This window comes from Hordeum vulgare, chromosome 6H (assembly GCF_904849725.1).
Source record: "Hordeum vulgare subsp. vulgare chromosome 6H, MorexV3_pseudomolecules_assembly, whole genome shotgun sequence".
Lineage (NCBI taxonomy): Eukaryota > Viridiplantae > Streptophyta > Magnoliopsida > Poales > Poaceae > Hordeum > Hordeum vulgare.
In genome coordinates, this window is record NC_058523.1 from 497,120,782 (window position 1) to 497,129,572 (window position 8,791).

Consider the following 8,791-nt stretch of genomic DNA (forward strand, 5'->3'; position numbering starts at 1 on the left):
CCCTCCTCGCGGTCGCAGCGTCGGGCGGCGGTCTTCTCAAAGGCGCGACGCTGACGCTCCATCTCCTCCCGAACGTAGCCGTCCCGTGCCCATTTGAAGGCGATCTCATCGTCGGCAGCCATGGCCAGGTGCTCCTGCTTGATGGGGAGGAGTCCCGGCTCCGTCTTTGGCTTGACGAGGCTGGAGGAGGCGTCGGGCTTGTTGATGACGATGTAACCGTTGCGTGTGCGCCGCCTGAGCGGCGTCTCCTACGACTCCGGCTTGACGGGGAAGACCGTGGTGACCCGGAGGAGCGGGAGCGGGAGCCGGACAAGGAGGACAACGTCGTCTTCATCCGCCTCGACGTCCAAGAGTTGTCGCGACAGCGAGAGAAGGCGGGTGGCGGTGGGTACTCGTACCGCGACGAGTTGCCGCCCTCGATGTGCTCGAGGATGTCCTCCTATGTGCGGCCGGGGATGCCCCACTATTGGCGGCACCCCTCGGACTTGTCGCGGCCGCGTGGTTCGACCCCGTTGGTAGCGGCGAGCTGGTCGGAGTTCCGGCGTTCGAAGTACGCCGTCCAGAGCGTGTTGCGGTCGGGGGTGTACCTCGACAAGTTGCGCGAGCTCTCCGACAGTGACGACCGGACGCGCGCGATCTCTGCCCGTCGGTCAGCTCCAGAGGCGGAGGTGGCACCGGTACTCCGTCGGCACTCAGCCTCCACGATCCCGACACCCTCATGTCCCGTGGTGCCGGGTAGTACGCCTTGTAGAGAAGGCGGGCCTCGTCGTCGTGGAGGTGACGGCGGCCGAAGCCATTGGCTGTCGCTCCGTCGTCGGGAAGCGTTCGTCCATTTTTAGGGAGAAAGAGGGAGAGGAGGCAACGGCGATGAAAGAGGAGGGGAGAGGGCATCGACGGTGAGATTCTGGCGAGAGAGGTGTGTGGTCACCGGCGGGGAGAGGGTGCCTTATATAGCCACGAGCGAGTGAGCACGTGGAGCGGCGCATGTGAACACATGGTAGGAACTGACGGGACGTGCCTCACCGCGCCTTCACTGTGCCGCCTGTGAATCAATGGAAGACTGACCAACCACGTAACCTTCGTATTGATTCCCGTGAAAAATGAGGCGATGAGGACGACGACCGCGTGCGCGAGTCGTTGACTTGGTGGCCCCATAGTCTTTTCGCGCCAAAAATGTTTCCGCCGGCACCCCCTTGCGACTCCCGGCGTGCTAGATTCGGCCGTGCAACTGAGCCATTTTTTCGCCAGGGGGGGTTGTTGGGGGCACAGTTGGAGATGCTCTAAATCTCTAGCATATGTAAAGCATGTGAGACCTAATGTATGTATTATTCTAGTTTTCATTGAAGTGGTATAGTCATTTCTTTTATTCTCTCTGCAAGTGAGAAGTAAAGTAAAAACAATGCACTGATGCGTACATAGAGGGAGAACAATATGCTATGCTTGATTCTAGTTGTCCTCAAAGTAGTATAAAATAGATCAGGATCGCATCTTAGCATGAGAGTCCCAACGCTTGATTAAGTAGGTAATGATAAGTTAGTAAGAACTCATGTTTACCATAAAATGAAGAAAAAAGAGTTAATTACAATAGAAGAAATACATAGCAATATCAACATATAAATGAATAAGGCAGCATCAAATTCAGCACGTTCACAAGACCACAAAAGTGAGCAAACATAAGAGAGAGATTGTAATAAAAGCAAGAACATAATAAAATAAATACAACTATGGATACATAACTACCATTCAAATGTCTTGTCGATAAACTTCACACTTCACATAGATATCTAAAGACTTAGGCATAACGTAGTCTAATAGAAACGCGACACAACATATTCAGCAAGTACATACGCATAATGATTATGAGACATCAATAGATGGTTATCAGAAACTGTCTTTCATAGTCTGAAGGCCTTGCTCTGACTTCAAGCCAATGTAGGTCTTTGTGTCAACTCGTCAATGCCTGCAAGTGCTGCTTTCATAACTCGCTTGTGCCATCTGTTCCTCTTAGGTGTCGAGCAGTTGTTGCAGTTCTGATTTGATTTGAATAAGAATTCATACATCTGACTGCACAGTACGACAATTGCGTAGCTTCTTGATTGTCTCAAGTGTTGCAAACAACCTGCTCACCAGGGATTTGTTGATTGTCTCAAGTGTTGCAAACAACCTGCTCACCAGGGATTTGTCCAACCAGCAACGACGCAATCGGGTTCTTGGCCTCATTTTGCTGCTTAGTTCACAATATGGTCATCCTGCATCTATACAACAGAGAGAGAAATAGCAGAGATTCAAAATTAATTTCGACTAACTGGATGTGTTTAGTAGTTGAATTCTGGTTCACATAGAGGATGCCGGGTGAACTTAAGATATACAGTACCACTTTATTGGGAGATTCGGCATTTTAGACATTGGCTTCGTCCACAAGCCACACATGCGCACCTATCTGCTTGCGCAGCTTGGTAGAGATGCCAACACTGAAAATGTAACTGTAAGAAAATAATAATAGGAGAATCCATTAAAAAATTTAGGGTATCAGAGGCTTAAGACCGATTTCTCTAGCCCCCTAATTTATGATACTCCAAGTCCTACTTTGTAAAAGTCATAATCAAAGATAGAAGAAGCAAAACATAAATTCATACAAATATGTTATAGATAATAACTTCTGGTCAGAATCTCTACCCAATTATGATTTAGCTCTACGCAGATTCATATAATCCATTTATGTAAACATCAAGGTTACCTTCCACATCCAGGCTTCAATTTTTTTTTTTGGTCCATTTCTTCCCGTTCACTTCTTTTTTTGGTGTGTACAGAAGATTTAGTCCCTATAAACCTTGGGAAACCAAAACAAACAATTAGGTAAACTACACATGATTAAAAGATGGCACAGATTGTTTACTTTTTTATTTATAAAAAGATACCACTGGAGCAAAACAATGGTATCTGAGTGTACACAGCTCGTAGCCATCATCGAGTGACACTTGCTAGCAGTTATGCGCTCGTATAACTAACATGCATCTCTATGGTTAACGACCCTAAATCTAAACATTTGTTACAACCATTTATGGTCAGGGACATAACCTATCTAGTGGACATGTACCCAGAAATAACTAAGCAGAACCTATCTAGTGGTCAGGGACAGAACCTATCTAGTGGACCTAAATCAAGTGTAAATCTAACACAACATATGTTCCAGTTCTAGAGTACCAAGAAACAGAACCTATCTAGTGGACATGTACCCAGAAATAACTAAGCAGATAACCACTCACATTGCCAATGAATTTTGACAAAATACAAATGAACCACCTACCAATCTACTAACCCACCAACGGATATGACGACCAGGAGCAGCATGTAAGCGCAGGGCAGGAGGTCCCTGGCAAAGCCGAGGAGGTGGCGCCCGTCGCTATAGCACGGCAAGCAGAATTCAGTGACCAGCTTCGTTGTGGTGTAGCATTTGAGAAGTTGCATTGTAGATTTCAATAACCAACGATGTAGCCATTAATTATCAATGGCAGGTGCATTTTGTTTATCCTTCTGATTAACAACTCAACTTAATATTTTTGATAAGCAAACAATTCATTCTGAAACTACATGCAAGGCTAAAATAGAAATGTGTTCATGTGTATCTATCTAGAAATGAGAGGAGCAACCCATTTCATTTTTAAAGCTAAATTGATGAGCTGTGTGCAAATCACTTGAGACAAAGACTAAACACATATTACTTTCCACTGGTGGGAGTGTGCTTACTGCACGAAGCACCAATCTTTACCTACTAATAAAGCAAATAATGCTTCTGTCGTATGTCATAAACATTACCCCTAAAGTTGCTTAAAATTACCCACTATGCCACCCATAAGTCAAAAGAAAACGGTTCGTTGTTTATTACAAATCGCTCCACTATGTATTGGTTTATAAGGTGTTGAACCGCACTTTGGCACCTAAGTTCTCCTAGCATACTGGCTCGAGCGCTCTCCTTCTTCTCGAGAGACCTGGGTTCGAATATTGTCCTAGCATTTTTTTTTCCTTTTTTTTGTTTACCTTTTCTTCTTTTCTTCTATCAGGCTGATTCAAATCAAGCCATTTTCGTTTATTTTTTTCTTTTTTTGTTTACCTTTTCTTCTTTTCTTCTATAAGGCTGATTCAAATCAAAGCAGTTTTTTTAATTGTTTTCCTATTTTTATTTATCTTTTCTTCTTTCTTCTATCAGGCTGATTCAAATCAAGCGGTAGGAACTGGAAAGAGAAGATGAAATGGATTATTTGTGGAAGAGGTCAACTATCTATGATAGGTTGTCAGATTGTATATCACTAACTAGACCGTGAACAATTTTTTTTTGGCCCAATGGCCTCTGGATTAGTTCATCTTGATTTCTTTCACTCATGTACCACAGTATGCACGCGAGCACAATGACTTCCGGCGTACACAACATCGGCCAGATATGCATACAGAGTGGTTGCTGGATTTTGAATCTATTTTATGCTCCCATGCGGCATTTGGCCAGTGGAAATCTTGAATTGTACTTTTGTAGGGTAAGTTCATCTTTGTTTGTGTTGTAACTCAAAATTCTCAGATTATACATCATTTTTTATAAATTAAGAGCGTGTAGCATTTTTTTCTTCCGATGCAACACACGGGCCCTTTTGCTAGTTGTAGATAATGCATGTTCACGTCTCAAATGTGACAAATAACCAAAGGACTATCCAAAGGCCCTCACTATTGTGTAAAAACAATGACACCTCAAATGTGACAAAGAACCAAAGGAGAAGCGGCAGCAGTAGTGGAAGATGAATCAAAGACAGATTATACAAGCAAATGGAACAACAAATGTAGCATACAATGTAAAAACAATGGAAGCTCACATAATAACAAAGGCAGAAGAAAACTACCTCGGGAGGAGACGTTTGTGAGAGCAATGACCAAGAACCAAAGGAGCAGTGGCAGCAGTGATGGACAATGACCCAATAATGGACAATGACCCTAAGAAACCTAATAAACAAAAGTAAACAAAGCTGACAGTTATATACAACACACAAAGCAAGCCGGAATGCGAAGATAAATCGTGTAATAGAAATATGGAAATCATCACATAACAGAGAAACTAATAGTGTAGCAATATTGGGAATTATATAAGCTACAATAACCATCTTTTCCAACTACACAATTTTAATTCAAAGTAAAATGAGCTTCATAATTGTAAGGTGAAGTTGAAAAAAGCTCCACATTGTATACAGGACGGTATGACATATATACCTACATAATTAATATCCTATTGTATATAACAAAATTTTATCTTTGTGAAGAATTCTTTCGCTGAATTATCCAATATTTGAAGTAGTTCAGGGGACAGAGAGGATCCTCAGTATATCCACATGGAAAGAACGACATTGCTCGCGGAGGTGCCAGGTTGAAGAAATGACACAACAAAATACCATTGCTAATGCCAAACATGTGCCCTGATGTAAAGTAAATATAGTATATCATCATATAGTTCATACACCAAGTAAAGGTAAAAATGTAACTATATGTGGCTAGAAAAAATGTAATGAAGTTACACTGCTTTTACGAAAGGTTGCAGATTTCAACTGGCAAGCATTAATCAATTATTTACTCTAAGACCGTTGATTAAGTAGCAACCAAAAAATTGTGTCATCTCTTGCTTGGTCTCTTGCTCATGATATTCTGAAACAAGAGTCTCATCCATTTTCTGTTTGCCATAGTTTTACTTAATAGCATATATATCTAGAGGGGGCATATCTAATGCAAAAAACAACAAGGTGCAAAAAATACAAACCTTCCTAATATGCACGATCAATAGTTAACCTTTCTGGCGTGTCAATCAATTATGAAGTGCATGATTAAACTTAGCTGAATATGTACACATACTCAGATTGGGAACCATTCAAAAGAAAAGAAATAACAGTACCCAAAATAACAAACAAAACAAGAAAAACAAAGAAAAATATCTTGTTTTTAATTACACAAAAATGGAGTTTCATTGTTTGCAATTACCCAAAACTGGAGTTTCCTTTGTTTTTCTACATACACAAAAAGGAGTTTGATAACACAATCACATGAAGCGGAGTTGTTCAATCAATTGACAGGAGGGAATGATGTATGCACCAAGCACCACAAAGTCGTGTAACAAAAAACAGAGGAAAAGCTGAAGGAAGAGGCAAAGACGGCCTTACCTTCACATGAGAGGTAGATGTGCCTTGCCGGGAGAGGAGCAGGGTAGCAGTTTACAGGTGAAATTGCAGCTTGGTTTGGTCTGTTCCCTTGAAAGAAAATGTAATACCCAGCTCAACATTAGTAATACAAATCCATCTTCCAACAAAGTACTGCATAAGAAATTTGCATGGCTTACAAACAGGGTAAAAGTAAATTTGCACATAGAAAATGATCAAAAAAATGACATTCATTGAATTCTGAAAGGATGTTACTCCATAGAAAACAAAGCATGTGAGCTCTCCCTTGCATCTACCAAAAAATCTGAAACTCTCTTGCCACAACACTCATGGCTGGCTTAGCTTATTGATCACCGGTACCAATTAAATTCACATGTCGTAACAACACAACATTATGTAACGGTTGTTCAGGGCAGCCTGAGTTGATGCAGTAGTACCTTTCTTTTTGATGTGGTACTCGTGGTCGCTGCAGCAGGCGCCATAGATCTCAACCTCCTCTTTCGTCTATGGACGACGCTCCTTCCGAGTCCCGAGGAACGGCGATGGTGTAAGCCCCTGAAGATTCATGTACAGATCAATACATATGACGTGATTCAGCTAATTCCGCATAACACTCAAAATTCAACACCCTTTTCAATTAGCCAAGATTATTATACTTAATTTGAGGTTGCATCGATATTCTCCATGAAAGTAGAAAGTGCAATTCTTAAAGCAACTTGACGGCTTGACTTGCTAATTTACTATTGACCTTATCAAAGATAAGTACCATCAGCCATTATTTAAGGGCCTCCGAATATTTTGAAGAGAAAACAAATACTAATATGGAAGTATTTTTATCTTGCATCTGTAAGAACAGTTAAGCAGACCCCTCCCTCACTGGTATGCTTGTGCAACCTGAATATGTTTACTCCACTAAACAGATAGTGCAATTACCATTAAGATAGACTATCGATGCTTTCATTTTTTCAGTTTTATCCTAACACTCCAATGATTAATGCACCCTAATATGGCATTCACCAACTATTTTACGTAAACAGGCCAGAGTATATAATCAAATATCATATTTCATTTATCAGGAGGTTCGCCGGGAGAGAAGCAGGGCAGAAGTCTCTGCCGTCTAAAAGTGTCTCTTGTTTGTAATTACCCAAGAATGGAGTTTCATTGTTTGCAATTACCCAAAACTGGAGTTTTGCCTCCTTAGAGCGTCAGCGTATCTACGAGCGCCATGGCCGCCACCTGACATCCAAAGGCTGCTACCAAATTGACGTGAGAGAGATGCTACCAATTCACACTCACCTAATATGAACCGTCGAATCCTTGAAAGGCTCCAATTCTGCACAGACCAAGATGAAAAGGCCCAAATCAGCTCACGTGCATCACCTATATAGGAAACAAACAAGGTTTTTCCAAAAAAAACATGAACCTGCAGCCCCAGCACAAAAGCCTCTTGGAACTTGAATTTGACAGCGACCTGGACTGCGTCCACGGCTCCAAGACTGTTGCGACCTGAAAGGAAAGGCAAGACAATGAGATTGAAGGCAAGAAGCGAATCTCACCCTGAGGCACTCGTCGTCCCCACAATCTGTGCTTAAAGGATACATTATGTGTTTCTCAGAGGATAACTTAGTGCCTGTTCGGAGACGCTCTGCTCCGCAGCTCCGGGAGCGGAGCTGACGGAGCTACAGTTGAAAATACGAGAGCTCGGTTTTCCAGCTCCGTAGATTCTGGGAGCCAGTCGATTACCGAACAGGGCCTTAGTGGCCGAGGCGAGATCAACCTCCGACAGGGAAGCGCAGCGTCCCCGACGGTGACGCGCGAGACATTGTTGAGCACCAGATCCAGCGGCTCCACGGGACACATCGTTGAACCACTTCCCCGCGTGAACGATCCAGCAGCTCTGGAGGACTACACCTCTCCCCTTGGGATCCATGATCCATCCCCCCGCAAACAAACAAATCCCTGCATGAATCTCGAGCGAATGAACACACACAGAGAGAGGAAATGGGGAAGTGGAGATAAGGCTCACCGCTGCCTTCACATGGTGGATCTGAGGCGGCGCATCTCGGTTCGTCTTCTTCACGGATGTACACGGGCACGAGGAAGACCGTGACGTGCTTGAGGGGGCACGACGACGGGCAAGGGAGAAGATCTGGTCACCGGAGATGGGGGCACGGCGACGGGCGAGGGATAAGATCTGGTCGTCGGAGGGGCGCCGTTGGTGGGGAGGTGGTGGCGGCGGCGCGACAGCGGGGGCGGCACGGGTGCGTGAGGAAGAGCAGGGGTGGAGGAGGTGCGAGTGCAGGAGTCGGCGGTGGCGGCTAGGTCTCCACGGGAGATGTGGCCTATATATACCTGCATGTGAAAACACGGAAATGCCCTCGGCGGGGCAAGGGATTTTCGGCGGTGGCACGCTCCCTCGCGAGGCGTCGCGACGCACGCGACACAATCCAGCCACGACAAATGACACGCGGGCCCGACCAGAGAAAGGCCCCACACGCCAGCGACCGGCAGTTGGAAGCAGCTGAGTGAGAAAGAGCTTTCGGGCGATCCGACGGCCGAGATCCCTCCAAGCCCAAGATCCAACGGTCGGGAATCCCAAATCGCTG

The 8,791-nt window shown here is 44.3% G+C and overlaps 1 long non-coding RNA gene across 9 annotated transcripts; it reads right to left on the reverse strand.

Moving 5' to 3' along the window:
* Positions 1-1,685: 1,685 nt before the first annotated feature.
* On the reverse strand, positions 1,686-8,498 carry LOC123403604. 9 transcript variants are annotated; one of them, XR_006611506.1, is made up of 11 exons: positions 8,212-8,498; positions 7,809-8,144; positions 7,609-7,691; positions 7,361-7,518; positions 6,623-6,740; positions 6,189-6,268; positions 4,887-4,986; positions 3,308-3,403; positions 2,738-2,830; positions 2,375-2,471; positions 1,686-2,255 (listed from the first exon to the last, which is right to left on the reverse strand). It is a non-coding gene; the product is annotated as an uncharacterized LOC123403604 (long non-coding RNA). The 9 variants fall into 9 exon arrangements; XR_006611503.1 differs by lacking the exon at positions 3,308-3,403 and having other exon boundaries at positions 7,963-8,144; XR_006611502.1 differs by lacking the exon at positions 3,308-3,403.
* Between the last annotated feature and the right edge of the window lie 293 nt (positions 8,499-8,791).